At 44.5% G+C, this 18,766-nt stretch overlaps 9 non-coding genes across 9 annotated transcripts; all 9 read right to left on the bottom strand.

The window, feature by feature from the left end:
• Window positions 1-710: 710 nt before the first annotated feature.
• Window positions 711-783, bottom strand: trnar-ccu (transfer RNA arginine (anticodon CCU)). Its single transcript has one exon. It is a non-coding gene; the product is annotated as a tRNA-Arg (tRNA).
• A 913-nt stretch (window positions 784-1,696) lies between these two features.
• On the bottom strand, window positions 1,697-1,769 carry trnar-ccu (transfer RNA arginine (anticodon CCU)). The gene has a single exon. It is a non-coding gene; the product is annotated as a tRNA-Arg (tRNA).
• A 1,076-nt stretch (window positions 1,770-2,845) lies between these two features.
• On the bottom strand, window positions 2,846-2,918 carry trnar-ccu (transfer RNA arginine (anticodon CCU)). The gene has a single exon. It is a non-coding gene; the product is annotated as a tRNA-Arg (tRNA).
• Window positions 2,919-3,831: 913 nt separating this feature from the next.
• trnar-ccu (transfer RNA arginine (anticodon CCU)) lies at window positions 3,832-3,904 on the bottom strand. The gene has a single exon. It is a non-coding gene; the product is annotated as a tRNA-Arg (tRNA).
• A 1,068-nt stretch (window positions 3,905-4,972) lies between these two features.
• trnar-ccu (transfer RNA arginine (anticodon CCU)) lies at window positions 4,973-5,045 on the bottom strand. The gene has a single exon. It is a non-coding gene; the product is annotated as a tRNA-Arg (tRNA).
• A 906-nt stretch (window positions 5,046-5,951) lies between these two features.
• On the bottom strand, window positions 5,952-6,024 carry trnar-ccu (transfer RNA arginine (anticodon CCU)). Its single transcript has one exon. It is a non-coding gene; the product is annotated as a tRNA-Arg (tRNA).
• Window positions 6,025-8,086: 2,062 nt separating this feature from the next.
• Window positions 8,087-8,159, bottom strand: trnar-ccu (transfer RNA arginine (anticodon CCU)). Its single transcript has one exon. It is a non-coding gene; the product is annotated as a tRNA-Arg (tRNA).
• A 2,948-nt stretch (window positions 8,160-11,107) lies between these two features.
• On the bottom strand, window positions 11,108-11,180 carry trnar-ccu (transfer RNA arginine (anticodon CCU)). Its single transcript has one exon. It is a non-coding gene; the product is annotated as a tRNA-Arg (tRNA).
• Window positions 11,181-17,960: 6,780 nt separating this feature from the next.
• Window positions 17,961-18,033, bottom strand: trnar-ccu (transfer RNA arginine (anticodon CCU)). The gene has a single exon. It is a non-coding gene; the product is annotated as a tRNA-Arg (tRNA).
• Window positions 18,034-18,766: the final 733 nt, after the last annotated feature.

Here is an 18,766-nt window from a genome sequence, read left to right as displayed (position 1 = left end):
TAAGATTAAGATTCAAAAAGACTTAGCAGAGGATGGTTTCGATCCATCGACCTCTGGGTTATGGGCCCAGCACGCTTCCGCTGCGCCACTCTGCTGTAATCACCCCAGATGGGACTCGAACCCACAATCCCTGGCTTAGGAGTCCAGTGCCTCTGGAGTTTCTAGGAGTTAACTTTTCGTTTGTATTGTAAAATCCTCCATAATAAGATTGAGATTTAAAAAGACTTAGCAGAGGATGGTTTCGATCCATCGACCTCTGGGTTATGGGCCCAGCACGCTTCCGCTGCGCCACTCTGCTGTAATCAATCTTGATACGATCCGAAACCACAATCTCTGTCCGTGGAGTCTAGTGCTTCTGGAGCGTCCATGAGTTAATTCTTTGTGTGTATAGAAAAAGCCTCCTGAATAAGATTGAGATTTAAAAAGACTTAGCAGAGGATGGTTTCGATCCATCGACCTCTGGGTTATGGGGCCAGCACGCTTCCGCTGCACCACTCTGCTGTAATCAATCTTGACAGGACTTGAAACCACAATCTCTGTCTGTGGAGGCCAGTGCTTCTGGAGTGTCTATGAGGTAATTATTAGTGTGTATAGTAAAAGCCTCCTGAATAATATTGAGATTTAAAACAACTTAGTAGAGGATGGTTACGATCTATTGACCTTTTGGTTTATGGGCACAGCACAGTCCCACTGCACCACTCTGCTGTAATCACCCCAGATGGGACTCGAACCCACAATCCCTGGCTTAGGAGGCCAGTGCCTTATCCATTAGGCCACTGGGGCTTTAATGCCGTTACTAACTTGCCCTTTTAAATCTCAATCTTAATCAGGAGTCCTTTACAATACACAGAAAGAGTCTTGTAGATGAATGTCTATTATGAGAGGTGAAAGTGGCCTCAGCTTTTCATGGCCAACCTGTGGTTGTTGCCCATTTTTAGGGATTCAAGAGTGTCTAGAAGATAAAATGTCTTAGCAGAGGATGGTTACGATCCATTGACCTCTGGGTTATGGGCACAGCACGGTCCCACTGTGCCACTCTGCTGTAATCAACCCAGATGGGACTCGAACCCACAATCCCTGGCTTAGTAGTCCAGTGCCTCTGGGGTTTCTAGGAGTTAACTTTTTGTGTGTATTGTAAAAGCCTCCTGGATAAGATTGAGATTTAAAAAGACTTAGCAGAGGATGGTTTCGATCCATCAACCTATGGGTTATGGACCCAGCACGCTTCCGCTGCGCCACTCTGCTGTAATCAATCTTTGCAGGACTTGAAACCACAATCTCTGTCTGAGGAGGCAGTGCCTCTGGAGTGTCTATGAGGTAATTATTTGTGTGTATAGTAAAAGCCTCCTGAATAAGATTGAGATTTAAAAAGACTTAGCAGAGGATGGTTTCGATTCATCGACCTCTGGGTTATGGGCCCAGCACGCTTCCGCTGCGCCACTCTGCTGTAATCACCTCAGATGGGACTTGAACCCACAATCCCTGTCTTAGGAGTCCAGTGCCTCTGGAGTTTCTAGTAGTTAATTCTTTGTGTGTATTGTAAAATTCTCCTGAATAAGATTGAGATTTAAAAAGACTTAGCAGAGGATGGTTTCGATCCATCGACCTCTGGGTTATGGGCCCAGCACGCTTCCGCTGCGCCACTCTGCTGTACAGCGCAGCACAGCACAGTCCCACTGCACCACTCTGCTGTAATCACCCCAGATGGGACTCGAACCCACAATCCCTGGCTTAGGAGGCCAGTGCCTTATCCATTAGGCCACTGGGGCTTTAATGCAGTTACTAACTTGCCCTTTTATATCTCAATCTTAATCAGGAGTCCTTTACAATACACAGAAAGAGTCTTGTAGATGAATGACTATTATGAGAGGTGAAAGTGGCCTCAGCTTTTCATGACCAACCTGTGGTTGTTGCCCATTTTTAGGGATTCAAGAGTGTCTAGAAGGTAAAAGGTCTTAGCAGAGGATGGTTTCGATCCATCGACCTCTGGGTTATGGGCCCAGCACGCTTCTGCTGCGCGACTCTGCTGTAATCAATCTTGACAGGACTTGAAACCACAATCTCTGTCTGAGTAGGCCAGTGCCTTCTGGAGTTTCTAGGAGTTAACTCTTTGTGTATTGTAAAAGCCTCCTGAATAAGATTAAGATTTAAAAAAACTTAGCAGAGGATGGTTTCGATCCATCGACCTCTGGGTTATGGGCCCAGCACGCTTCCGCTGCGCCACTCTGCTGTAATCACCCCAGATGGGACTCGAACCCACAATCCCTGGCTTAGGAGTCCAGTGCCTCTGGAGTTTCTAGGAGTTAACTTTTTGTTTGTATTGTAAAATCCTCCATAATAAGATTGAGATTTAAAAAGACTTAGCAGAGGATGGTTTCGATCCATCGACCTCTGGGTTATGGGCCCAGCACGCTTCCGCTGCGCCACTCTGCTGTAATCAATCTTGATACGATCCGTAACCACAATCTCTGTCCGTGGAGTCTAGTGCCTCTGGAGCGTCCATGAGTTAATTCTTTGTGTGTATAGAAAAAGCCTCCTGAATAAGATTGAGATTTAAAAAGACTTAGCAGAGGATGGTTTCGATCCATCGACCTCTGGGTTATGGGGCCAGCACGCTTCCGCTGCACCACTCTGCTGTAATCAATCTTGACAGGACTTGAAACCACAATCTCTGTCTGTGGAGGCCAGTGCTTCTGGAGTGTCTATGAGGTAATTATTAGTGTGTATAGTAAAAGCCTCCTGAATAATATTGAGATTTAAAACAACTTAGTAGAGGATGGTTACGATCTATTGACCTTTTGGTTTATGGGCACAGCACAGTCCCACTGCACCACTCTGCTGTAATCACCCCAGATGGGACTCGAACCCACAATCCCTGGCTTAGGAGGCCAGTGCCTTATCCATTAGGCCACTGGGGCTTTAATGCCGTTACTAACTTGCCCTTTTAAATCTCAATCTTAATCAGGAGTCCTTTACAATACACAGAAAGAGTCTTGTAGATGAATGTCTATTATGAGAGGTGAAAGTGGCCTCAGCTTTTCATGGCCAACCTGTGGTTGTTGCCCATTTTTAGGGATTCAAGAGTGTCTAGAAGATAAAATGTCTTAGCAGAGGATGGTTACGATCCATTGACCTCTGGGTTATGGGCACAGCACGGTCCCACTGTGCCACTCTGCTGTAATCAACCCAGATGGGACTCGAACCCACAATCCCTGGCTTAGTAGTCCAGTGCCTCTGGGGTTTCTAGGAGTTAACTTTTTGTGTGTATTGTAAAAGCCTCCTGAATAAGATTGAGATTTAAAAAGACTTAGCAGAGGATGGTTTCGATCCATCAACCTATGGGTTATGGACCCAGCACGCTTCCGCTGCGCCACTCTGCTGTAATCAATCTTTGCAGGACTTGAAACCACAATCTCTGTCTGAGGAGGCAGTGCCTCTGGAGTGTCTATGAGGTAATTATTTGTGTGTATAGTAAAAGCCTCCTGAATAAGATTGATATTTAAAAAGACTTAGCAGAGGATGGTTTCGATTCATCGACCTCTGGGTTATGGGCCCAGCACGCTTCCGCTGCGCCACTCTGCTGTAATCACCTCAGATGGGACTTGAACCCACAATCCCTGTCTTAGGAGTCCAGTGCCTCTGGAGTTTCTAGTAGTTAATTCTTTGTGTGTATTGTAAAATTCTCCTGAATAAGATTGAGATTTAAAAAGACTTAGCAGAGGATGGTTTCGATCCATCGACCTCTGGGTTATGGGCCCAGCACGCTTCCGCTGCGCCACTCTGCTGTACAGCGCGGCACAGCACAGTCCCACTGCACCACTCTGCTGTAATCACCCCAGATGGGACTCGAACCCACAATCCCTGGCTTAGGAGGCCAGTGCCTTATCCATTAGGCCACTGGGGCTTTAATGCAGTTACTAACTTGCCCTTTTATATCTCAATCTTAATCAGGAGTCCTTTACAATACACAGAAAGAGTCTTGTAGATGAATGACTATTATGAGAGGTGAAAGTGGCCTCAGCTTTTCATGACCAACCTGTGGTTGTTGCCCATTTTTAGGGATTCAAGAGTGTCTAGAAGGTAAAATGTCTTAGCAGAGGATGGTTACGATCCATTGACCTCTGGGTTATGGGCACAGCACGGTCCCACTGTGCTGTAATCACCCCAGATGGGACTCGAACCCACAATCCCTGGCTTAGTAGTCCAGTGCCTCTGGAGTTTCTAGAAGTTAACTTTTTGTGTGTATTGTAAAAGCCTCCTGAATAAGATTGAGATTTAAAAAGACTTAGCAGAGGATGGTTTCGATCCATCGACCTCTGGGTTATGGGCCCAGCACGCTTCCTCTGCGCCACTCTGCTGTAATCAATCTTGACAGGACTTCAAACCACAATCTCTGTCTGAGGATGCCAGTGCTTCTGGAGTGTCTATGAGGTAATTATTAGTGTGTATAGTAAAAGCCTCCTGAATAATATTGAGATTTAAAACAACTTAGTAGAGGATGGTTATGATCCATCGACCTCTGGGTTATGGGCACAGCACGGTCCCACTGCACCACTCTGCTGTATTCACCTCAGTTGGGACTCGAACCCACAATCCCTGGCTTAGGAGTCCAGTGCCTCTGGAGTGTCTATGAGTTAATTCTTTGTGTGTATAGCAAAAGCCTCCTGAATAAGATTGAGATTTAAAAAGATTTAGCAGAGGATGGTTTCGATCCATCGACCTCTGGGTTATGGGCCCAGCACGCTTCCGCTGCGCCACTCTGCTGTAATCACCTCAGATGGGACTTGAACCCACAATCCCTGTCTTAGGAGTCCAGTGCCTCTGGAGTTTCTAGTAGTTAATTCTTTGTGTGTATTGTAAAATTCTCCTGAATAAGATTGAGATTCAAAAAGACTTAGCAGAGGATGGTTTCGATCCATCGACCTCTGGGTTATGGGCCCAGCACGCTTCCGCTGCACCACTCTGCTGTAATCACCCCAGATGGGACTCGAACCCACAATCCCTGGCTTAGGAGGCCAGTACCTTATCCATTAGGCCACTGGGGCTTTAATGCAGTTACTAACTTGCCCTTTTATATCTCAATCTTAATCATGAGTCCTTTACAATACACAGAAAGAGTCTTGTAGATGAATGACTATTATGAGAGGTGAAAGGGGCCTCAGCTTTTCATGACCAACCTGTGGTTGTTGCCCATTTTTAGGGATTCAAGAGTGTCTAGAAGGTAAAATGTCTTAGCAGAGGATGGTTACGATCCATTGACCTCTGGGTTATGGGCACAGCACGGTCCCACTGTGCTGTAATCACCCCAGATGGGACTATAACCCACAATCCCTGGCTTAGTAGTCCAGTGCCTCTGGAGTTTCTAGGAGTTAACTTTTTGTGTGTATTGTAAAAGCCTCCTGAATAAGATTAAGATTTAAAAAGATTTAGCAGAGGATGGTTTCGATCCATCGACCTCTGGGTTATGGGCCGAGCACGCTTCCTCTGCGCCACTCTGCTGTAATCAATCTTAACAGGACTTGAAACCACAATCTCTGTCTGAGGATGCCAGTGCTTCTGGAGTGTCTATGAGGTAATTATTAGTGTGTATAGTAAAAGCCTCCTGAATAATATTGAGATTTAAAACAACTTAGTAGAGGATGGTTATGATCCATCGACCTCTGGGTTATGGGCACAGCACGGTCCCACTGCACCACTCTGCTGTATTAACCTCAGTTGGGACTCGAACCCACAATCCCTGGCTTAGGAGTCCAGTGCCTCTGGAGTGTCTATGAGTTAATTCTTTGTGTGTATAGCAAAAGCCTCCTGAATAAGATTGAGATTTAAAAAGATTTAGCAGAGGATGGTTTCGATCCATCGACCTCTGGGTTATGGGCCCAGCACGCTTCCGCTGTGCCACTCTGCTGTACAGCGTGGCACAGCACGGTCCCACTGCACCACTCTGCTGTAATCACCCCAGATGGGACTCGAACCCACAATCCCTGGCTTAGGAGGCCAGTGCCTTATCCATTAGGCCACTGGGGCTTTAATGCAGTTGCTAACTTGCCCTTTTAAATCTCAATCTTAATCAGGAGTCCTTTACAATACACAGAAAGAGTCTTGCAAATGAATGACTATTATGAGAGGTGAAAGTGGCCTCAGCTTTTCATGACCAACCTGTGGTTGTTGCCCATTTTTAGGGATTCAAGAGTGTCTAGAAGGTAAAATGTCTTAGCAGAGGATGGTTACGATCCATTGACCTCTGGGTTATGGGCACAGCACGGTCCCACTGTGCCACTCTGCTGTAATCACCCCAGATGGGACTCGAACCCACAATCCCTGGCTTAGTAGTCCAGTGCCTCTGGGGTTTCTAGGAGTTAACTTTTTGTGTGTATTGTAAAAGCCTCCTGAATAAGATTGAGATTTAAAAAGACTTAGCAGAGGATGGTTTCGATCCATCGACCTCTGGGTTATGGGCCCAGCACGCTTCCGCTGCGCCACTCTGCTGTAATCAATCTTGACAGGACTTGAAACCACAATCTCTGTCTGAGGATGCCAGTGCTTCTGGAGTGTCTATGAGGTAATTATTAGTGTGTATAGTAAAAGCCTCCTGAATAATATTGAGATTTAAAACAACTTAGTAGAGGATGGTTATGATCCATTGACCTTTGGGTTATGGGCACAGCACGGTCCCACTGCACCACTCTGCTGTATTCACCTCAGTTGGGACTCGAACCCACAATCCCTGGCTTAGGAGTCCAGTGCCTCTGGAGTGTCTATGAGTTAATTCTTTGTGTGTATAGCAAAAGCCCCCTGAATAAGATTGAGATTTAAAAAGATTTAGCAGAGGATGGTTTCGATCCATCGACCTCTGGGTTATGGGCCCAGCACACTTCCGCTGCGCCACTCTGCTGTAATCACCCTTGATGGGACTCGAACCCACAATCCCTGGCATAGGAGGCCAGTGCCTTATCCATTAGGCCACTGGTGCTTTAACGCATATTCTAACTTGCCCCTTTAAATCTAAATCTTAATCAGGAGTCCTTTACAATACACAGAAAGAGTCTTGTAGATGAATGACTATTATGAGAGGTGAAAGTGGCCTCAGCTTTTCATGACCAACCTGTGGTTGGTGCCCATATTTAGGGATTCAAGAGTGTCTAGAAGGTAAAATGTCTTACCAGAGGATGGTTACGATCCATTGACCTCTGGGTTATGGGCACAGCACGGTTCCACTGTGCCACTCTGCTGTAATCACCCCAGATGGGACTCGAACCCACAATCCCTGGCTTAGTAGTCCAGTGCCTCTGGGGTTTCTAGGAGTTAACTTTTTGTGTGTATTGTAAAAGCCTCCTGAATAATATTGAGATTTAAAAAGACTTAGCAGAGGATGGTTTCGATCCATCAACCTATGGGTTATGGACCCAGCACGCTTCCGCTGTGCCACTCTGCTGTAATCAATCTTGGCAGGACTTGAAACCACAATCTCTGTCTGAGGAGGCAGTGCCTCTGGAGTGTCTATGAGGTAATTATTTGTGTGTATAGTAAAAGCCTCCTGAATAAGATTGAGATTTAAAAAGACTTAGCAGAGGATGGTTTCGATTCATCGACCTCTGGGTTATGGGCCCAGCACGCTTCCGCTGCGCCACTCTGCTGTAATCACCTCAGATGGGACTTGAACCCACAATCCCTGTCTTAGGAGTCCAGTGCCTCTGGAGTTTCTAGTAGTTAATTCTTTGTGTGTATTGTAAAATTCTCCTTAATAAGATTGAGATTTAAAAAGACTTAGCAGAGGATGGTTTCGATCCATCGACCTCTGGGTTATGGGCCCAGCACGCTTCCGCTGCGCCACTCTGCTGTACAGCGCGGCACAGCACAGTCCCACTGCAACACTCTGCTGTAATCACCCCAGATGGGACTCGAACCCACAATCCCTGTCTTAGGAGTCCAGTGCCTCTGGAGTTTCTAGTAGTTAATTCTTTGTGTGTATTGTAAAATTCTCCTGAATAAGATTGAGATTTAAAAAGACTTAGCAGAGGATGGTTTCGATCCATCGACCTCTGGGTTATGGGCCCAGCACGCTTCCGCTGCACCACTCTGCTGTAATCACCCCAGATGGGACTCGAACCCACCATCCCTGGCTTAGGAAGCCAGTGCCTTATCCATTAGGCCACTGGGGCTTTAATGCAGTTACTAACTTGCCCTTTTATATCTCAATCTTAATCATGAGTCCTTTACAATACACAGAAAGAGTCTTGTAGATGAATGACTATTATGAGAGGTGAAAGGGGCCTCAGCTTTTCATGACCAACCTGTGGTTGTTGCCCATTTTTAGGGATTCAAGAGTGTCTAGAAGGTAAAATGTCTTAGCAGAGGATGGTTACGATCCATTGACCTCTGGGTTATGGGCACAGCACGGTCCCACTGTGCCACTCTGCTGTAATCACCCCAGATGGGACTATAACCCACAATCCCTGGCTTAGTAGTCCAGTGCCTCTGGAGTTTCTAGGAGTTAACTTTTTGTGTGTATTGTAAAAGCCTCCTGAATAAGATTGAGATTTAAAAAGACTTAGCAGAGGATGGTTTCGATCCATCGACCTCTGGGTTATGGGCCCAGCACGCTTCCGCTGCGCCACTCTGCTGTAATCAATCTTGACAGGACTTGAAACCACAATCTCTGTCTGAGGATGCCAGTGCTTCTGGAGTGTCTATGAGGTAATTATTAGTGTGTATAGTAAAAGCCTCCTGAATAATATTGAGATTTAAAACAACTTAGTAGAGGATGGTTATGATCCATTGACCTTTGGGTTATGGGCACAGCACGGTCCCACTGCACCACTCTGCTGTATTCACCTCAGTTGGGACTCGAACCCACAATCCCTGGCTTAGGAGTCCAGTGCCTCTGGAGTGTCTATGAGTTAATTCTTTGTGTGTATAGCAAAAGCCCCCTGAATAAGATTGAGATTTAAAAAGATTTAGCAGAGGATGGTTTCGATCCATCGACCTCTGGGTTATGGGCCCAGCACGCTTCCGCTGCGCCACTCTGCTGTAATCACCCTTGATGGGACTCGAACCCACAATCCCTGGCATAGGAGGCCAGTGCCTTATCCATTAGGCCACTGGGGCTTTAACGCATTTTCTAACTTGCCCCTTTAAATCTAAATCTTAATCAGGAGTCCTTTACAATACACAGAAAGAGTCTTGTAGATGAATGACTATTATGAGAGGTGAAAGTGGCCTCAGCTTTTCATGACCAACCTGTGGTTGGTGCCCATTTTTAGGGATTCTAGAGTGTCTAGAAGGTAAAATGTCTTAGCAGAGGATGGTTACGATCCATTGACCTCTGGGTTATGGGCACAGCACGGTTCCACTGTGCTGTAATCACCCCAGATGGGACTCGAACCCACAATCCCTGGCTTAGTAGTCCAGTGCCTCTGGGGTTTCTAGGAGTTAACTTTTTGTGTGTATTGTAAAAGCCTCCTGAATAATATTGAGATTTAAAAAGACTTAGCAGAGGATGGTTTCAATCCATCAACCTATGGGTTATGGACCCAGCACGCTTCCGCTGCGCCACTCTGCTGTAATCAATCTTGGCAGCACTTGAAACCACAATCTCTGTCTGAGGAGGCAGTGCCTCTGGAGTGTCTATGAGGTAATTATTTGTGTGTATAGTAAAAGCCTCCTGAATAAGATTGAGATTTAAAAAGACTTAGCAGAGGATGGTTTCGATCCATCGACCTCTGGGTTATGGGCCCAGCACGCTTCCGCTGCGCCACTCTGCTGTCATCACCTCAGATGGGACTCGAACCCACAATCCCTGTCTTAGGAGTCCAGTGCCTCTGGAGTTTCTAGAAGTTAATTCTTTGTGTGTATTGTAAAAGCCTCCTGAATAAGATTGAGATTTAAAAAGACTTAGCAGAGGATGGTTTCGATCCATCGACCTCTGGGTTATGGGCCCAGCATGCTTCCGCTGCGCCAATCTGCTGTAATCAATCTTGACAGGACTTGAAACCATAATCTCTGTCTGAGGATGCCAGTGCTTCTGGAGTGTCTATGAGGTAATTATTAGTGTGTATACTAAAAGCCTCCTGAATAATATTGAGATGTAAAACAACTTAGTAGAGGATGGTTATGATCCATTGACCTCTGGGTTATGGGCACAGTACGGTCCCACTGCACCACTCTGCTGTAATCCCTCCAGATGCGACTTGAACCTACAATCCCTGGTTTAGGAGGCCAGTGCCTTATCCATTAGGCCACTGGGGCTTTAATGCAGTTACTAACTTGCCCTTTTAAATCTCAATCTTAATCAGGAGTCCTTTCCAATACACAGAAAGAGTCTTCTCGATAACTGACTATTATGAGATGTGAAAGTGGCCTCAGCTTTTCATGACCAACCTGTGGTTGTTGCCCATTTTTAGGGATTCAAGAGTGTCTAGAAGGTAAAAGGTCTTAGCAGAGGATGGTTTCGATCCATCGACCTCTGGGTTATGGGCCTAGCATGCTTCCGCTGCGCCACTCTGCTGTAATCAATCTTGGCAGGACTTGAAACCACAATCTCTGTCTGAGGAGACAGTGCCTCTGGAGTGTCTATGAGTTAATTATTTGTGTGCATAGTAAAAGCCTCCTGAATAAGATTGAGATTTAAAAAGACTTAGCAGTGGATGGTTTCGATCCATCGACTTCTTAGTTATGGGCCCAGCACGCTTCCGCTGCGCCACTCTGTTGTATTCACCTCAGTTGGGACTCGAACCCACAATCCCTGGCTTAGGAGTCCAGTGCCTCTGGAGTGTCTATGAGTTAATTCTTTGTGTGTATAGCAAAAGCCTCCTGAATAAGATTGAGATTTAAAAAGATTTAGCAGAGGATGGTTTCGATCCATCGACCTCTGGGTTATGGGCCCAGCACGCTTCCGCTGCGCCACTCTGCTGTAACCAATCTTGATATGATCCGAAACCACAATCTCTGTCTGAGGAGTCTAGTGCCTCTGGAGTGTCTATGAGTTAATTCTTTGTGTGTATAGTAAAAGACTCCTGAATAAGATTGAGATTTAAAAAGAGTTAACAGAGGATGGTTTCGATCCATCGACCTCTGGGTTAGGGGCCCAGCATGCTTCCGCTGCTGTAATCACCCCAGATGGGACTCGAACCCACAATCCCTGGCTTAGGAGGCCAGTGCCTTATCCATTAGGCCACTGGGGCATTGATGCAGATACTAACTTGCCCTTTTAAATCTCAATCTTAATCAGGAGTCCTTTACAATACACAGAAGGAGTCTTCTAGATGAATGACTATTATGAGAGGCAGAGGTGGAAAGTAACGAATTACATTTACTCGCGTTACTGTAATTGAGTAGCTTTTTTGTGTACTAATACTTTTTAAAGTAATTTTTTAAATTTGTAATTTTACTTTTACTTAAGTATATTTTGATTGAAGTATTGTACTTCGCTACATTTTAAAACACATTAATTACTGTGTAAAAAAAATAAATAAATAAAATAAAAAAATCGCTCCCTGGAAACTACGGCAGTAAATAATGGGCAGGAGGGCAAAGGCGCTAAAATCACAAGAAAGATGCAGACGGACAAAACAGGCGTTAGTGGTGCAGACACCGCTGAAAACGAAACCCCGTCATATTCTGAAGTTGAACCCGAAGGAAATGAAGTGAACCCCTGGCCATATGTATGCTCTATTATGCAGTGTAAGCTGTACTTGCCTAGGAAGACCAAACTAGCAGCTTATAAAATCTCGACAAGACATCAACCCTTCGCAAGAAGAGGTAAGCTAAATAATCGCATCGTTGCATTGGTGGTTAAAATGAAGCTTTGACATTTTAGCAAGAGGTTTTGCACAAATTAGCCAAAAAGACAGTGGTGAGGAGTGTGCTATTTTTGTTTTAATGATGTGTGCGCGCATTTATAGTGCGTTCTTTCACTTTGTGATTCAGTCTCCTAAAATGCATTTAGAATGATCACAAAATTGAAGATATAGGGGCAGAAAATTCACATATTTATATAATTTCATATATTAAATCAAAATCACACAAAGAATGCCATCTTTTCCTCCAAAAATCATCATGAATATATACATACATATATATAACAGTTCAGTAAACAAGTTAATTAAGAGACTTCCGTTTTAGACACCATATTGCCTTTTTAGCTCTATATCTACAACAGAAAATAATTCCAAACACAGCCACCAAAGCACAGTTTTGCGTCTCTGAGCAACGTGACATTGTTTCGTTTCTGAATGAATCAACCGTTTAAATGATTCGGTTCAATCGCAATGACTCACTTATTAACAGTGACTTGCTGACACATACTGACCATTTTAATTTCACATTTAAAGTATCTTTTGATTTTTTTTTAATAATTAATTTCTTATCATTTCAAATGAGTATTCAACATTTTATGTCTTGTATATCAAAACATTATTCATGCATTTGTAACTGCAGGTTAAATGCATTCTTGTCCAGCACTACACAGTGTGATACATCTAAATGCCACTTCCAATGAATCTTCTGCATTCCCTCTGCATTAAAAGATGAGTTTATTGATACTGATTTCCCTGGCAACAGCCCAAATGTATTATTATTCTAAATAACTGATTCCTTTAATTAAAAACAACTACAACCCGAATTCCGGAAAAGTTGGGACGTTTTTTAAATTTTAATAAAATGAAAACTAAAAGACTTTCAAAGTGAAAGTGAAAGTGAAGTGACATTCAGCCAAGTATGGTGACCCATACTCAGAATTTGTGCTCTGCATTTAACCCATCCGAAATGCACACACACAGAGCAGTGAACACACACACACACTGTGAGCACACACCCGGAGCAGTGGGCAGCCATTTATGCTGCGGCGCCCGGGGAGCAGTTTGGGGTTCGGTGCCTTGCTCAAGGGCACCTAAGTCATGGTATTGAAGGTGGACCTTCAAATCACATGAGCCAATATTTTATTCACAATAGAACATAGATAACATAGCAAATGTTTAAACTGAGAAAGTTTACAATTTTGTGCACGAAATGAGCTCATTTCAATTTTGATTTCTGCTACAGGTCTCAAAATAGTTGGGACGGGGCATGTTTACCATGGTGTAGCATCTCCTTTTCTTTTCAAAACAGTTTGAAGACGTCTGAGCATTGAGGCTATGAGTTGCTGGAGTTTTGCTGTTGGAATTTGGTCCCATTCTTGCCTTATATAGATTTCCAGCTGCTGAAGAGTTCGTGGTCGTCTTTGACGTATTTTTCGTTTAATGATGCGCCAAATGTTCTCTATGGGTGAAAGATCTGGACTGCAGGCAGGCCAGGTTAGCACCCGGACTCTTCTACGACGAAGCCATGCTGTTGTTATAGCTGCAGTATGTGGTTTTGCATTGTCCTGCTGAAATAAACAAGGCCTTCCCTGAAATAGACGTTGTTTGGAGGGAAGCATATGTTGCTCTTAAACCTTTATATAACTTTCAGCATTCACAGAGCCTTCCAAAACATGCAAGCTGCCCATACCGTATGCACTTATGCACCCCCATACCATCAGAGATCCTGGCTTTTGAACTGAACGCTGATAACATGCTGGAAGGTCTCCCTCCTCTTTAGCCCGAAGGACACAGCGTCTGTGATTTCCAACAAGAATGTCAAATTTGGACTCGTCTGACCATAAAACACTATTCCACTTTGAAATAGTCCATTTTAAATGAGCCTTGGTCCACAGGACACGACGGCGCTTCTGGACCATGTTCACATATGGCTTCCTTTTTGCATGATAGAGTTTTAGTTGGCATCTGCTGATGGCACGGCGGATTGTGTTTACCGACAGTGGTTTCTGAAAGTATTCCTGGGCCCATTTAGTAATGTCATTGACACAATCATGCCGATGAGTGATGCAGTGTCGTCTGAGAGCCCGAAGACCACGGGCATCCAATAAAGGTCTCCGGCCTTGTCCCTTACGCACAGAGATTTCTCCAGTTTCTCTGAATCTTTTGATGATGTTATGCACTGTAGATGATGAGATTTGCAAAGCCTTTGCAATTTGACGTTGAGGAACATTGCTTTTAAAGTTTTCCACAATTTTTTTACGCAGTCTTTCACAGATTGGAGAGCCTCTGCCCATCTTTACTTCTGAGAGACTCTGCTTCTCTAAGACAAAGCTTTTATAGCTAATCATGTTACAGACCTGATATCAATTAACTTAATTAATCACTAGATGTTCTCCCAGCTGAATTTTTCAAAACTGCTTGCTTTTTTAGCCATTTGTTGCCCCCGTGCCAACTTTTTTGAGACCTGTAGCAGGCATTAAATTTTAAATGAGCTAAATAAGTGGATAAAAGTGTAAAATTTCTCAGTTTAAACATTTGCTACGTTATCTATGTTCCACTGTGAATAAAATATTGGCTCATGTCATTTGAAATTCCTTTAGTTTTCATTTTATTAAAATTTAAAAAACGTCCCAACTTTTCCGGAATTCGGGTTGTAGTTTGAGATTAATAGACCTATCCCAGGGGTGTCAAACTCAGTTCCTGGAGGGCCGTAGCCCTGCAGAGTTTCGTTCTAACCCTGCACCAGCACACATATCATGTAGTTTTCAAATAAACCTAAATGATTAGATTAGCTGGATCAGGTGTGTTTAATTAGGGTTATATCTAAACTGTGCAGGACTGTGGCCCTCCAGGAACTGAGTTTGACAACCTTGGCCTGTCCCATTTTTGACTCCCTCCCACTGTTAAAATGTAACTAAGTAATTTTTACTCTGAGCTACTTTTTTTTTTACTCTGAGCTTACTTACTTAAATGAGCTACTTTTTTCTTTTACTTGAGTAGATTTTTAGACTGGTACTTTTACTTGTACTTAAGTAAAATTTCATTAATGTAATGGTACTTTCACTTGAGTAGAATATTTTTGTACTCTTTCCACCTCTGTTGAGAGGTGAAAGTGGCCTCAGCTTTTCATGACCAACCTTTGGTTGTTGCCCATTTTTAGGGATTCAAGAGTGTCTAGAAGGCAAAAGGTCTTAGCAGAGGATGGTTTCGATCCATTGACCTCTGGGTTATGGGCCCAGCACGCTTCCGCTGCGTCACTCTGCTATAATCAATCTCGACAGGACTTGAAACCACAATCTCTGTCTGAGGAGGCCAGTGCCTCTGGGGTGTCTATGAGGTAATTATTAGTGTGTATAGTAAAAGCCTCCTGAATAATATTGAGATTTAAAACAACTCAGCAGAGGATGGTTACAATCCATTGACCTCTGGGTTATGGGCACAGCACGGTCCCACTGCGCCACTCTGCTGTAATCACCCCAGATGGGACTCGAACCCACAATCCCTGGCTTAGGAGTCCAGTGCCTCTGGAGTTTCTAGGAGTTAACTCTTTGTGTGTATTGTAAAAGCCTCCTGAATAAGATTGAGATTTAAATAGACTTATCAGAGGATGGTTACAATCCATTGACCTCTGGGTTATGGGCACAGCACGGTCCCACTGCGCCACTCTGCTGTAATCACCCCAGATGGGACTCGAACCCACAATCCCTGGCTTAGGAGTCCAGTGCCTCTGGAGTTTCTAGGAGTTAACTCTTTGTGTGTATTGTAAAAGCCTCCTGAATAAGATTGAGATTTAAATAGACTTATCAGAGGATGGTTTCGATCCATCAGCCTCTGGGTTATGGGCCCAGCACGCTTCCGCTGCGCCACTCTGCTGTAATCACCCCAGATGGGACTCGAATCCACAATCCCTGGCTTAGGAGTCCAGTGCCTCTGGAGTTTCTAGGAGTTAACTTTTTGTGTGTATTGTAAAAGCCTCCTGAATAAGATTGAGATTTAAAAAGACTTAGCAGAGGATGGTTTCAATCCATCGACCTCTGGGTTATGGTCCCAGCACGCTTCCGCTGCACCACTCGCTGTAATCAATCTTGACAGGGCTTGAAACCTCAAACTCTGTCTGAGGAGGCAGTGCCTCTGGAGTGACCATGAGTTAATTCTTTTTGTGTATAGTAAAAGCCTCCTGAATAAGATTGAGATTTAAAAAGACTTAGCGGAGGATGGTTTCGATCCATCGAACTCTAGGTTATTGGCCCAGCACGCTTCCGCTGCGCCACTCTGCTGTAATCGACCTTGACAGGACTTGAAACCACAATCTCTGTGTGAGGAGGCCAGTGCTTCTGGAGTGTCTATGAGGTAATTATTAGTGTGTATAGTAAAAGCCTCCTAAATAATATTGAGATTTAAAACAACTCAGCAGAGGATGGTTACAATCCATTGACCTCTGGGTTATGGGCACAGCACGGTCCCACTGCGCCACTCTGCTGTAATCACCCCAGATGGGACTCAAGCCCACAATCCCTGGCTTAAGAGGCCAGTGCCTTATCCATTAGGCCACTGGGGCTTTAACGCATTTGCTAACTTGCCCTTTTAAATCTCAATCTTAATCAGGAGTCCTTTACAATACACACAAAGAGGCTTCTAGATGAATGACTATTATGAGAGGTGAAAGTGGCCTCAGCTTTTCATGACCATCCTGTGGTTGTTGCCCATTTTTAGGGATTCAAGAGTGTCTAGAAGGTAAAAGGTCTTAGCAGAGGATGGTTTCGATCCATCGACCTCTGGGTTATGGGCACAGCACGGTCCCACTGCGCCACTCTGCTGTAATCGATATTGACACGATCCGAAACCACAATCTCTGTCTGAGGAGGCCAGTGCCTCTGGAGTGTCTATGAGGTAATTATTAGTGTGTATAGTAAAAGCCTCCTGAATAATATTGATATTTAAAACAACTTAGTAGAGGATGTTTACGATCCATTGAACTCTGGGTTATGGGCACAGCACGGTCAAACTTCGCCACTCTGCAGTAATCACCCCAGATTGGACTCGAACCCACAATCCCTGGCTTAGGAGGCCACTGCCTTATCCATGAGTCCACTGGGGCTTTAATGCATTTACTAACTTGCCCTTTTAAATCTCAATCTTAATCAGGAGTCCTTTCCAATACACAGAAAGAGTCTTCTCGATGAATGACTATTATGAGAGGTAAAAGTGGCCTCAGCTTTTCATGACCAACCTGTGGTTGTTGCCCATTTTTAGGGTTTCAAGAGTGTCTAGAAGGTAAAAGGTCTTAGCAGAGGATGATTTCGATCCATTGACCTCTGGGTTATGGGCCCAGCACGCTTCCGCTGCGCGACTCTGCTGTAATCAATCTTGACAGGACTTGAAACCACAATCTCTGTCTGAGGAGGCCAGTGCCTCTGGAGTTTCTAGGAGTTAACTCTTTTTGTATTGTAAAAGCCTCCTGAATAAGATTGAGATTTAAAAAGACTTAGCAAAGGATGGTTTCGATCCATCGACCTCTGGGTTATGGGCCCAGCACGCTTCCGCTGCGCCAATCTGCTGTAATCACCCCAGATGGGACTCGAACCCACATGCCCTGGCTTAGGAGTCCAGTGCCTCGGGAGTTTCTAGGAGTTAACTTTTTGTTTGTATTGTAAAATCCTCCAGAATAAGATTGAGATTTAAAAAGACTTAGCAGAGGATGGTTTCGATTCATCGACCTATGGGCCCAGCACGCTTGCGCTGCGCCACTCTGCTGTAATCAATCTTGTCAGGACTTGAAACCACAATCTCTGTCTGAGGAGGCAGTGCCTCTGGAGTATCTATGAGTTAATTATTTGTGTGTATAGTAAAAGCCTCCTGAATAAGATTGAGATTTAAAAAGACTTAGCAGAGGATGGCTTCGATCCATCGACCTCTGGGTTATGGGCCCAGCACGCTTCCGCTGCGCCACTCTGCTGTAATCAATCTTGACAGGACTTGAAACCACAATCTCTGTCTGCAGAGGCCAGTGCTTCTGGAGTGTCTATGAGGTAATTATTAGTGTGTATAGTAAAAGCCTTCAGAATAATATTGAGATTTAAAACAACTTAGTAGAGGATGGTTACGATCTATTGACCTTTTGGTTTATGGGCACAGCACGGTCCCACTGCACCACTCTGCTGTAATCACCCCAGATGGGACTCGAACCCACAATCCCTGGCTTAGGAGGCCAGTGCCTTATCTATTAGGCCACTGGGGCTTTAATGCAGTTACTAACTTGCCCTATTAAATCTCAATCTTAATCAGGAGTCCTTTACAATACACAGAAAGAGTCTTGTAGATGAATGACTATTATGAGAGGTGAAAGTGGCCTCAGCTTTTCATGACCAACCTGTGGTTGTTGCCCATTTTTAGGGATTCAAGAGTGTCTAGAAGGTAAAATGGATTAGCAGAGGATGGTTTCGATCCATCGACCTCTAGGTTATGGGCCCAGCACGCTTCCGCTGCGCCACTCTGCTGTGATCGATCTTGGCAGGGCTTGAAACCACAATCTCTGTCTGAGAAGGCAGTGCCTCTGGAGTGTCTATGAGTTAATTATTTGTGTGTATAGTAAAAGCCTCCTGAATAAGATTGAGATTTAAAAAGACTTAGCAGAGGATGGTTTCGATCCATCGACCTCTGGGTTATGGGCCCAGCAGGCTTCCGCTGCGCCACTCTGCTGTAATCAATCTTGACAGGTCTTGAAACCACAATCTCTGTCTGCAGAGGCCAGTGCTTCTGGAGTGTCTATGAGGTAATTATTAGTGTATAGTAAAATCCTCCTGAATAAGATTGAGATTTAAAAAGACTTAGCAGAGGATGGTTTCGATCCATCGACCTCTGGGTCACGGGCCCAGCAAGCTTCCGCTGCGCCAATCTGCTGTAATCACCTCAGATGAGACTCAAACCCACAATCCCTGGCTTAGGAGTCCAGTGCCTCTGGAGTGTCTATG

This window comes from Carassius carassius, chromosome 11 (genome assembly GCF_963082965.1).
Source record: "Carassius carassius chromosome 11, fCarCar2.1, whole genome shotgun sequence".
Lineage (NCBI taxonomy): Eukaryota > Metazoa > Chordata > Actinopteri > Cypriniformes > Cyprinidae > Carassius > Carassius carassius.
The sequence above is the reverse complement of the archived record's forward strand: the minus strand, read 5'-3'. Positions and strand labels throughout refer to the sequence as shown.